Source organism: Theropithecus gelada, chromosome 5, assembly GCF_003255815.1.
Source record: "Theropithecus gelada isolate Dixy chromosome 5, Tgel_1.0, whole genome shotgun sequence".
Classification (NCBI taxonomy): domain Eukaryota; kingdom Metazoa; phylum Chordata; class Mammalia; order Primates; family Cercopithecidae; genus Theropithecus; species Theropithecus gelada.
In genome coordinates, this window is record NC_037672.1 from 25,025,180 (window position 1) to 25,038,354 (window position 13,175).

Consider the following 13,175-nt stretch of genomic DNA (forward strand, 5'->3'; position numbering starts at 1 on the left):
ATTCCTGCTCTGCAGAAAAGCAAACTACTGTGATATGTTGACCATGTTGGATTGTGTAGTCAGTCAGGAAAGAGATTTCTACAGAGATTGCTCATTTACATTGAGCAATCTGAGCTCTGAATGAAAAACAAAACAAAAAAATTGAGCAATCAGGCACCTGAAGATCCAATGGGAGCATCCTCCAGGCAGAAGCAACAGCACATGCAAAGGCCCTGAGTGGGGCATGAGCTTGGCATGTTTAAGGAAAGGAACAACGACTCTGTCAAAGTAGGAAAGGAGGAGGGAGTCGCCCACTGAGGTGGCCACAGAAGGGGAGGCATGGTCCTGAAGGGCTTTGTGAGCTGAGGTGAGGAGGTCATGTGCCCTCAAGCATGATTGAGTCAGACATGTGTGTGAGCTCCACTGTAGAAAATGGATTCCAAAAAATGTTCCACTCAGAGTTCTTAGTTGCAAACAGTAAAGCTGACTGTGTCTGGTTTAGCAGAAAGACACTTATCTTAAAAGGACATTGGAAAGCTCACAGATCTGAAGGTCCTGAAAAACAGGACTCTGGGTCAAGGGTCCAGGGACAATTCCTAAAACCACAGGAGGATGCCTCCGCTACTGATGCCCTGTTGCTGATACTTCTGTGTGTGGAACTCTACTTTGGTCACTTTAAAAGTCTGTTACCTCTGCTTTTGCCCCCGCAAAACAAGGAGTTTGCAGTGAACTTCCTTCTTCAAGTTGCTCACCATTGCCGAATCAACTTCTCCCAAGTATACCAAGTGGCAGAGCCTTGGTCACCAGCTTACATTCTAGTTACAAAGGCAACTGGGAATTTGAGTTTTCTAGGTTCTAATTTCAGGGAGTGAAACTCCCAAAGGAGGAATTTTCCCAAATATAAGAAAAACTTTTTAAAAATTACTGGGAGGTCAGAAAACGCAATAAAAATTCCATGAAATCAAATAAAAGTAAAAATACAGATTCCAATTAGGAGGCTGTTGCAGTAATTTGTTTAGGTGAGGGATCATGGAAGGCCTGATAGGGCTTGTAATGTTGTATAGGACAGTGGTTCTCAAAGCATGGCTCCTGACCAGCAGCATCAACATCTGCAAACTTTGTTAGAAATGCACATTTCAGGCTCCACCCTGAACTTACGGAAATTCTGAAGTTGAGGCTCAGCAAGCTGGTTTTAACAGGCCCACTCAGATGATTCTGGTGTATGCTAACATTCACAAACCACTGGTAGAGGACATGGAAAGAAGAGGAAGACTTGGAAATAGTCTGTAGGACTTCTTGATGGATTATGGAACTTAAGGGAGAGAGAGTGGAATCCAAGAGAACTCCTAGATTTTCACTTAAGCAACTGGCTAGATAGTAGTGCCTTTTACCAAGACGGAGAGACTGTGAGATGAACTACTTAAGGAAATTAAAATTTGGGAATTTTCCAGCTAGCGTTCAAAGTTCATTAGACTTACAAGAGGAAATGTCAGGCAGGCAGGTGGCTATGAGTCTGGTGTGTTTCAGAGAGGTCAGCTTTGAAGAAATAGGTAGGAAAATCATGTAGACAGTACTTCATACAAAGGACTAGTGAGGTCACAGAGAGGATGTATACACAGAAAAGAAAATGGGATTCAAGACAGACTTCAAAGTCAAAGGCAAGTGTGAGAGGAGGATTCTGCCAAGGAGACTGAGATGGAGAAGTCAAGTGAGCATGGCAGACATCTCTTATCAAATGGGGCATCAGAAGAAGCAAGAAGAAAAAAAGTGTTTTCAGGAAAAGTACATGGTCTACTCTAATCCAAATGAGAGATAGACAGAGGAACCTGCCAGAAATAGCAAAAAAGCAGTGCTATTCCTGGCAGTCTGGAGACTGGAGAAGATTCTGTCAAAGACCCTGGTGGGCATCTGAACATTTTTCTCTGTTTGAAGACCTAGGGATAAGCCATCTTTCAGAAAATGAGCTGGAACCCTGAACCACAAGTCTGATTCTACAGAGAAGCCAAGGATGCCTGCCTCCAGAGAACAGGATGCTCTGAAACTAAGCAATAAAAGACCATCAGGACCCCTGTGAGAAGACCCTTCCCCTGAGAAATTTACTTATCTTTCTAGGAAGAAAGAAAAAGAGAATGGTAAGTAGCAGAAGTGTTTCTCCCATATATTTCTGTCCTAGGAGTGGGGTGAAGTCTCTCCCAACATGGAAATATAAAGAATGGGTTCACATTTCCATCACTGGCCCTGCCATGAAAGTGCCTCAAGAAGGGCTGATATTAGTAGAGCCCAGTTTAAGAAGGAAATAAGAAGTTGTTTTCCAAAGTCATAAGGGAAATAGAAAAGGTCACGTACATGACTCTGTTGAGGGCTGAGAAGAAACCTGAATTAAGGAGTTAGAATATCAAGTTTAAATAACTCCCCAACTTCAAGGTTATGAAAAGGTGAGCAAGTCAGTGAACCTCTCTGAGTCTCTCTTCAGTGATTTGTTAAGTGGAAGGCAATTTTTTACTGTCCTGCCTCTGGTCAAGTGAGAGAATGGTAGAAGGGCTGGATGGACTTGGCAAAGGTTACTATCATGGATAATAGTAGTAAGCAGTGTTACATTCAAGGTATCTGTGAGTGGGAAATGCAAACTGCTATTGTTTGGATGTGTTCCCCAAAATTCATGTGTTGCAAATTTGATCCCCAATGTGGTGGTATTGGGAAGTGGGATCCTTAAGAGGTGATTAGGTCACATGAATAGATTAATGTCCTTATCTTGGGAGTGGGTTTGTTATAAAAGTGAGCTCAGCTCTCTCTCTCTCTCTCTCTCTCTCTCTCTCTCTCTCTCTCTCATGCTCTATGCCCTTCCACCTTTCACTATCATATGACACAGCAAGAAGGCCCTCTCGGCCGGGCGCGGTGGCTCAAGCCTGTAATCCCAGCACTTTGGGAGGCCGAGGCGGGTGGATCACGAGGTCAGGAGATCGAGACCATCCTGGCTAACATGGTGAAACCCCGTCTCTACTAAAAATACAAAAAAACTAGCCGGGCGTGGTGGTGCGCGCCTGTAGTCCCAGCTACTCGGAGGCTGAGGCGGGAGAATGGTGTGAACCCGGGAGGCGGAGCTTGCAGTGAGCCGAGATCGCGCCACTGCACTCCAGCCTGGGCGACACAGCGAGACTCCGTCTCAAAAAAAAAAAAAAAAAAGAAGGCCCTCTCCAGGTATCAGCACCTTGATGTTGGACTTTCCAGACTCCAGAACCATGAGAAGTAAATTTATTTTCTTTGTAGATTACTCAGTTTGTGGTGTTCTCTTATAGCAACGCAAAACAGACTAAGACATATGCTTTTGTCACACTGGTGGCCAATTCTCCTCCATCAACTTCCTTCCCGACTTTTCCTCCAGGTTTGCCAGCTTTACCAACCTTCTCTAGTGTCAGCTATGCCCCAAGACTCCAAGAGGCAGAATTTATGTTTCTTAGCCTCTCCAGTGAGATTGCAGTTAGCATTTAAAAACTCCTCCACACTAACGTTCTTGAAACATACCTCTGATGTTATCACTGCCTCTGGTTACAAGGTTCTAGGGAAACACTTGTCTCTGCAATGAGCTCCTTTCTATCAGATAAATTTCTGAATTCAGTAGGAAAAACTCTTGCATGGCACAAACAGGTTTCCATCCCCAAGACTGTTCCAAAAATTGGATGTTGATGGTAACTTATCTAGTGACATTCCCTATGCCTGCATTCCCTACCATGTGTTGCACAACCAGTAATGCTTTGTCCTGAGAAAGCCTACCTAATCATCAGATGCATTCTACAGATGAGGACCACAGGTCCTAGAGAGGCCAAACAACCTGGCCAAGATCTCGCTGCAGGGCAGAGTCACAGTGGTGGGCTGGAAACCAAGCCTTTTCACCCCTACCTGGTGCAAACACGGTCAGTCCCTTACTTGTATGGCTCTGCCTACACTCTGCATATTTACTTAACAAACACTTGTAGAGCACTTACAGCGTGTTGGGCATTGCATAAAGCAATTTGCAGACATTAACTCGCTTAATTCTTAGAGCAGCCCTAGCTGTACAGCCTTAGGGAAACTACTCAACCTCTCTGTAACTCAGTCTGAAAAAAGGGGATTGTTATAACAGTCTCATGAGTTAACACACTTAAAGAACTTAAAACAGTGGCCAGCACAGGGCAAACACTTACATGATTAAGTCTGTAGGGTACACAATGGGCCAAGGACAGGTGATGGACACAGAACACAAAGCAGGAGCCCATAACCCAGTCTCAGGGGGTGAGGGAAATATTGGTAGGAAGTCACCTACTTGGGGAGTCCCTGAGCCATGTTTACACTAGTGAGAAAGCTCATCACATGTTTGCTCTGGTCCTCTATGGTTCAGTATGTCATGCAGCATCAGACAAGAGTAAATGTGCCCTCCAAGATGTAAAGATGCATTTGCTAGTCTTTATTTATGGATATACTGACAATGGAAAACATGTTTCCCTATATGACCAGCCCTGAGAACAAAGCCAAAGATTTCCTGTAATGAAAGGCTCTAAAAATACTTTTTGATGATGGAGGGAGTGGAAATTGAGCAACGTCAGCTGAGAGAAATACGGAAATGATACCAAATGGCACCCAAGCAGCAGAGCAGGCAGCGCACCTGGCCTTTGATCCCTCAATCTTGCCCGAAGACTCAGTACATTTGGGGTTTTTTCCAGGAGGCCATGCTGTGCCTTTGTGTTTACATGCTCCATCTAATTTTCTAGAGAAAAGAATTAGTCAGCCATGACTAATGCTGAATTATAGCGTAAAATGGTTGCCAGCAAATTGAACACCCAAGTAATCTAACTTTCTCTGATTTTTGTGATCCGCTGAAGATCTCCAATAACTGGGAATACGTTCTGCGTTTTGAGCACTCAATTCCTTCCATATTTACTACCAAATTATTGTTAAAGTGAGATCTATTGCATCTCCTGTCCTTTTTTTGTTAGATTTAACCATTGTGTTAAACTGGTGTGGAATAGTGTTTAGAGTTTGTGACTTGGTCACGGATATTATATTTTACTCTCGTCTCTGCTCTTTGAGAGAGTCACTATCCCCACCACCACCACTTCCCTTTTACAGAGGAAGAAACTGAGGCACAGAGCTGCAAAGGAGTTTGTCTGAGGTCACACCACCAGCCAATGACAGCCTTCTGACTCCCCAGTCCCTCTGCCGGGTTGAGCCTGTGGATTTCCATTTCACTATCGGTTTAGGGTATCCTAGTCATTATAAATCTCTGTTTGTTATGGCCCATCTCCAAAGGAGGCCTCAGCCTGGCCAAGAGGAGCCTTCTCTTTTTCTTTGCAAATAAGTTTTTCCTCTTCTCCTGTCTGGAAAAGGTGGCTCGGCGGCCAATTCAGTAAGCAATTCAGTGATTTAGGAACAAATATGTGGGACAGCTGAGTCTCTCCAGATGTTGAACTAAATAAGGCACAATTGGGCTTTTGGGGTCTGACGCCTCTTTGTGGAAAACTGGGAGCAGAAGGGGCCCCTAGAACAGTTGAGAGTATAATAAGATTCTCATTCAAAAGTGCCCACGATGTGCCAGAAAGTTTACAGAGTGGTAGGGCTCAGAATAAATAGCTGGCAAATTATACACCATGATAAAACATTACAATTTTCTTCCTTTCAATACCTCACCCTGGAGGAATACTATCCACTCCTGCACTGTTGAATTCAGGAGTGGCTATGGGACTTGTGTTCGCTAGTGACATGTAGACAGAGTTGACACATGTCTTCTAGCATGTGGTTTACCATCTGTCTTTTTCATCCACCACATAGACTGGCAATGTTCCAGATACGCCCTGAACACTAGAAAGAATGGGAGAAGCCAAGCTTCAGTCAATCCGCAATGGACCCTCTTTGTTGTAAGCCACTGATGCTTTAGATTGTTGTTACAGCAGCATGGCCTAGCCACTTGTGATGGGAAAACTTGCATGAGATCCCATGACTGGTACATAGTAAAGCCAGGATAGTTTATCTGCAGCATTTAGTAAGTGCTTACTATGTGCATAAACTATGCTAAGTACTTTCCACATGTTATCTTCATTAATTCTCACAATGAGCTCATAACTTGTATAAAGAATTCTTACCTCAATTTTTAAATTGATGTTTCAACTCACACAGCTTATAAGGAGCAGATCCAGGACTTGAACCTAGGTTGTTCTGAATCCATATCCTAAGCTCTTAATCACTAATCCATATTGAATTCTTGTTCAGTTCTTGAAGACACAGAGCTTGAGAATTTGAAAAGAGTAGAATGAATTTGCCAAGAGGTAGAAGTGCAGATTAAGTGTCCTTTATCCAAAATGCTTGGGATCGAAAGTGTTTGAGATTTGGGATGTTTTGGGATTTTGGAATATTGGCATATACATAATAAGATATCGTAAGGATGGCACCCAAGTCTAAACAGGAAATTATTTTATGTTTTACATACACTTTGTACACATAGCCTGAAGGTAATTTTACACAATATTTTAAATAATTTTGTTCATGAAACAAAGTTTGTGTGCATTGAACCATCAGAAAGCAAAGGTGACCCTAGCTCAGCCACCTATGTGGACAATCTGTGGTTATTTGGCATCACCGTCATTCCTGACTCTGAATGTAGATGCTACTGAGAGGCAATTCTTTTCTTACATTTATTCACACATAAATACCTAAGGTATAAAACATGACACACCATTAATGCAGTGAAAAAATAGAATGCTCAGAGTAACCAAGCAGCACAGTAGCATGCCCAGAATACCTGCATCAGCTGTGAAACACAGCAACAGGAGATAACAGCAGGCGTTTGGTCTCCACCTGAGATGCTGTGCTTGGATTAAAAGGTTACTGTACACTGTATTTTATTTTTTAGGTGAGAAGAAACACTGAAAGCAGTTGAGGGGCCAGGATGTGGGTCCTCCAAGGATGAATAGGCATGCTGGTGGATGGCTTTTTTCGAATGTTTCCTCCAGTGTCACTGGCCTCACTAACAATGGTTTTTGTCTTAGGGAGTCTCCCTTTGATTTTATAAACTGACATGATTTCTTTCTTATGAAGGCACATAAAGCTCTAGGCCTTCAACAAACCCATCATACATTTTCACCATATCATCTTAGGCCATTTTGCTGCAGTGTTAACATCATCTTCACCGTTGTGCACCTGTGTTTTGACTACAACTCATAACATGAGGTAAGGTGTGGAATTTTCCACCTGTGGCATCATGTGAGGCTGAGGCAGGAGAATTGCTGGAACCCAGGAGGTTGAGGTTGCAGTGAGCCGAGATCATGCCACTGCACTCCAACCCGGCTGACAGAGCGAGATTCCCTCTCAAAAAAAAAAAAAAAAGGAAAGAAAAGAAAAGAAAGTTTCAGATTTTGGAGACTTTGGGATTTCAGATTTTTGGATTAGGGATGCCCAATCTGTATTTGGAACTTCCTTGATATACCCCCATTCATTGTTAATTCCTTCCCCAGTAAAGAATTCCTGCTCAGCCGCTGACCAGAGTTCCTGCCATCTCTCCTTTAGAGGACAAAGATACAAAGAGCTCTCCTCCACTCTGTGAGTAGAGCCCACCATAACACAGGGAACAGAAAGAACAAAAAGTTTGGAATGATAGAGACCTGAGTTCAACCTCTGGCTCTGCCACTTACCAGATTTGGGACTTTGGGCAAGTTGCTGCCTTTTCTCCATCTGTAAAATAGGATAAATAAGATAATGATGGTTACCTCACTGGGTAATTTGGGGGATAAAAGGAATCATTCTGACAAGTGTCTGTGCAGGGTCTGGCATGTAATAGTTACTCAATGAATATTCATTCCCCTAGGAACTTACCAGGGAAACACCGTGTGGACCCACCTGCTTTTCTGCCTGCTTTGCCCTTTGCTACTAACTTCTCTATCCCTTCCATGCTGCTGTGGTCCCAGATGGAAGTGCTTTCTGATCTTACTCAGACCTGAACACACATCTGTTCTCAGGAACATGGTTTTAAAATGAAGATTGGTTGGCTTGAAAACAGGTTTTGTGTTAGTCCATTTACGTTATTACAGAGCAATATCCAAGACTGGGTAATTATAATTATTCCTTTGGCTCAAGGGTCTGCAGCCTGCACACAAAGCATAGCACCAGCATCTGCTTCTGGTGAGGCCTCAGGAAGCTTATAATCATGGAGGAAGGCAAAGGGGAGCCAGCGTGTCCCATAGCAAGGGAGGGAGCAAAAAACAGGAAGAGGTGCCAGGCTCCTTTTAAACAAGCAGCTCCTGCTTTAACTAGCAGGATGAGAGTGCACTTATCACCCAGGGGATGGTGTAAAGCCATCCATGAGGAATCCACCCCGTGATGTAATACCTCCCACCAGGCTTCACCTCCAACACTGAGGACACATGAGATTTGGCGGGGACACACTTCCCAACCATATCAGGGCTGGACTTAAAGAATATTAAGAGTTAAACAAGCCACAAGCCCAGTCTAGGAAACTAGCTTTTGGAATAGCATTTGCAGAGAAAAATGTAAACAACTTCAAACACTCAACTCCTAGCAAACATATGAATCACAGTCTTTTGAAAAGGAGGGGTGAATGCCTGTACATGTATACATTAATCCCAATCATTACTTATTATCTAAAATCGTGAAAGAAAAATTACATATTTTGACCATTTCCAGCTAACTCTTACAGATATGAAAACATTTTCTAAGTGACCAGCAGAGCACCATTTCCATCTTCTTCTCAGCCTCGCAGCCCTTAAGCCCGTCATGGCTGAGGTGGGGAGCCAGGTGACTTAAGATTCAACCTCAGGCTCATGCCCTCTGGGTCACTGAGCTGCTCACCTTTTTCTCTTTTTATTTCTCTCTCTCTCTCTCTCTCTCCTTTTTTTTTTTTCTCAGGCGGAGTCTTTCTCTGTTGCCCAGGCTGGAGTGCAGTGGCATAATCTCAACTCACTTCAATCCCAGCTGCCTCAGCCTCCCAAGTAGCTGGGACTACAGGCATGCACCACCATGCCTGGCTAATTTTTGTATTTTGAGTAGAGATGTGGTTTTGCCATGTTGGCCAGGCTTGTCTCGAGCTCCTGACCTCAAGTCATCTGCCTACCTCGGCCTTCCAAAGTGCTGGGATTGCAGGTGACTTTTTTTCTTAACAGGGTTGAAGTAAGGAGAGTTGTCAAACATACAACTCCTTCCATAGTGGAAGGCTGAAGGTCAGAAAGAGAAAACCTGTATGTTCGGTGAAGGTACAGAGGAGAGAAGTTTCATTTCACCATTGGCAGATTGAAATTTTCTCTCCAATCACAAAATTGACCATGTTGAGAAGAAAGCACGGTATGTGTTCCTTTCCCATTTTATCTGTGTAACCCAGATCTCCCCTGGAAAGAAACATACATCACTGAGAGGCAGAAAGGGGCAGTGACAGTGCCCATAGAGTCAGACAGAGACAGATTCAAACACTGTGTCTGACGTAAACAACTTGTGTAATGGAGGCAGGAAGCTTAACCTGTGGGTTGCAGTGCCTCAACCATCAAATGGGAATAATAACTCATATTTGACAGAGTATTGCAAAAATTAGAGGTATTGTATAAAAATATCTAGTGCACAGTAAGTATTCAATAAATGATTACTGTTATTGTTAATGTAGTGTAAAGTCAAGTTGATAATCTGCTATTTATGAATACCAGCTGAGCAAGAATTACATTTCAAAACCTGTCAGACCGAGTCTCAAGCAGCAGGCTAAGGATTTATCCAGGCTTTTTTGTTTGTTTTTACTATTATACTTTGGATTTACTCCAAAAACTATAACTATATCGGTTGGAATTTCTTTTCATTCTTTTTTTTGAGACAGAGTCTCACTCTGTCACCCAGGCTGGAGTACAGTGGGGTGATCTCGGCTCACTGCAACCTCTGTCTCCTGTGTTCAAGACATTCTCATGCCTCACATGAGAGTTTACACCACACTGAGTAGCTGGGATCACAGGTGCCCACCACTCATGTCCAGCTAATTTTTGTGTTTTTAGTAGAGATGGGGTTTCACCATATTGGCCAGGCTTGTCTCAAACTCCCGACCTCCGGTTATCCATCCACCTCAGCCTCCCAAAGTGCTGGGATTACAGGTATGAGCCACCATGCCCGGCATAGGTTGGAATTTCTAATTAAAACTAAATCCAGGGCCAGGTGCAATGGCTCATGCCTGTAATTCCAGTGCTTTGGGCAGAGGAGGCTGGCAGATTGCTTGAGCCCAGGAATGAGAGACCAGCCTGGGCAACATGGTGAAACCTTGTCTCTACAAAAAATACATAAATTAGCCAGGTGTGGTGGCAGGTGCCTCTGGTTTCAGCTACTCCAGAGGCTGAGGTGAAAGGATTACCTGAGCCCAGGGAAATTGAGGCTGCAGTGTGCCAGGTTCACAACACTGTGACTCCAGCCTGGGTGTCAAAAACAAACAAACAAACCAAAAAAAAAAAAAAAAGAAAAGAAAACCCAAAACTAAAAACTAAATCCAGCAGGGTAAGGTGGCTCATATCTATAATCCCAGTTTTTTGGGAAGCCAAGACGGGAGGATTGCTTGAACCCAGAAGTTCAAGACCAGCCTGGGCAACATAGTGAGACCCCACCTCTCCAAAAAAATTATTTACATTAGCCAGGCATGTTGATACACATCTGCAGTCCCAGCTAATTGGGATGCTGAAGCAGAAGGATCACTCGAGCCCAGGAGTTTGAGGTTACAGTGAGCTATGATCACACCACTGCACTACAGCCTGGGTGACACAGCAACACTCTGTCTCTAAAAACTAAAAATGAAAAAGATAAAAAGGAAAACTAAATCTTCCTATAGATAAATTTTATTACTCTAGCAGCTTATTCACTTTCAAAGAAAGATCAAAAGATTTTTAAAAATTAATTGTGCTTTAGGGAATATATATAGATGGAAGCCAATATAAGGTGGTTTGGATTGCAAAATTTTCCATAAACTTTTTCGGTCCCTTTCTGCATTCCTCATTGTAATATGATTTCACCTCTTCTCCCATTAGGAGGGTTTATTTCTCAACATCTTGACTCTAGGCTTGGTTTTATGACTCACTTTTACCAATAGGGCAATGGCAAATGTGATATAAACATAGGCACACTGGGGTCTGCCCACTCTTGCTTCCCTGAGACCACCATGTAAAAAAGCTCAGGTTAGCCTACTAGACAATGAGAAGTCACATGGTGAGAACAGGTTTTTCCAGCTGGTTACAAATGCTAACTTCCAGACATGCTAGCAAAATAATTTTGGATGATCTAGCCTCAGTTGAGCTACCAGATAGTTACAACCATAGGAATGACTGCAAGTGAAACCAACAGATGAACCATCTAGCTGAGCCCAGCGCAAATTGCTGACCCAGAGAATCATGAGCAAGTAAAATAGTTGTTGTTTAAAACTAGTTTTGAAGTTATTTTTTATGCACAAAATCTACAACGGGTGATTCTGTGGGTGGCTGCTTGGTTCATAATAAATACTCATCCTATAGGCACTATCTCCTATGTCACTGGTGCAGGCTCCCAGCAGCCCTGCTACCGTGGCCATAGTCACTTGATCAAGGGTGGACACTGTCTAAGGATGGACCAGTCACATTCCCTGTCACATCAGGACAGTGTTCTAGGTGGACAGTCCGTGGACTTGACTTGCTGAGGTCTCCAAGGTTGTCTTGATTCTGGTCTTCTCAAGGCCTGATTATTCTACAGTTCCTCAGATTTGATATTTTTCCCTGGGTATCCTTCAGATAAATTGCATTTACCCTCAAGATAGCTAGAGTTGGTTTCTGTTACTTGTACTCCAAAATTATTGATTACTAAAAGCCGCCTGTGAAGAGCTTTACCCTCCAGATGAGGAAAAGGGAGTCAGTAAGTATGCTTAAACCTTCCTTGTGCACAGAGCACCATGCTGGCTTTTGCAGAGGAAGAAAAAGTGAAAAGAAGGCACCAACTTTACCCTCATGGAGTCTCCAGTATATGCGTCCTTCTGGCTTGATTTTCTGCCTACTTTTTCTCTTGATTTGCAGACCTGGCAACTAAAGAGATTTCTGTCAATGGTGTAGACTTTGAATTATTTCTAATTAACTTGAATTGTAAAACCATGTGTCATCCTTGGCTTTACCAGGAAAACCCACAAGCAGTTCTGATTCTTCGCAACTTGCCTAAAGCCATTCAGATCCTTGAAAGATGAGGAACTAAAAGCCACTTCTCTTCCTGAATATCCTGCAGCCCAAAATGGAGCTAATAATTTTCCTTGTGACTTTTAAGAAGACTTTCTCCCTCTCTCTCTTTCACTCTCTCTCTCTCTCTCAATTTAGTCCCTTTCAGAATGCAAATACTATAAGGATAGTCATTCCTTTAAATGATCTATCATTTTACTTCTACTTGGGAAGAAAGGGTTTAGAGACCTCAGGATGAACTTTGTTAGAAGGATTGTGAGACCCTAATGGGAACTGCATGGAGAAGGCAAAAAGAAACAGGAAGGGGGCAGGAGATACTCATATGCTAGACGCTTTCATGTATCCAAGCAACTCTGTGAAGTAGACCTCAGTGTTCTCATTTTACATCTGAGGAAATGAAGGCCTGGAAAAGTGAAGGAGGATGTCTAAGGTCACAAGAGTCTTGATTTGAGTCCAGACTTGTTGTTGCACAAGTTCCAGCTTTTTCCACCACCTGGCTGCTTTTCCAAGAAGAATGGAGGAGAAGCTGAGTTGGGGTGGAGATAGATGATGCCATGCACCTTATTAACAATCATTAGAAATGATAACTCCACAGCCTTCTGCAGCTACCAAGATGTCTCTATCCCAGTACTTCCCAAAGAACAACTCTGTGTTAGGACTATCTCTGTGAGAACATTTCCCAAAGTGTGTATATCAATAAGTTTCACATAAAAATAAGGATTTCTTCATTCAATAAGATTTGAACTGTTTACCTTATGCAGGACACCTCAGAACCTTCAGCATGTTTATAGTGCCTCCATGAATTTCCAAGAGGAAGATATAGAGTAATATTAATTAGGACATACCTTGGGCCACTATAACAAAGATACCCTAAAGTACAGTGGCTAAAGGAGGGTAGCACTTATCTTTCATATATCAGTACAGAGATGTATGGTCCAAAGCTGGCCAAGTGGCTCTTCCATTCTCAACCCATGGCTTTCAAGATGGTACCAGCAGTTACCATTTCTC

The 13,175-nt window shown here is 43.0% G+C and overlaps 1 pseudogene; it reads left to right on the plus strand.

Annotated features, from left to right (window-relative positions):
* LOC112624290 overlaps window positions 1-12,178 on the plus strand; it is a 47,180-nt pseudogene extending 35,002 nt beyond the window's left edge.
* The last annotated feature ends 997 nt before the right edge of the window (window positions 12,179-13,175 follow it).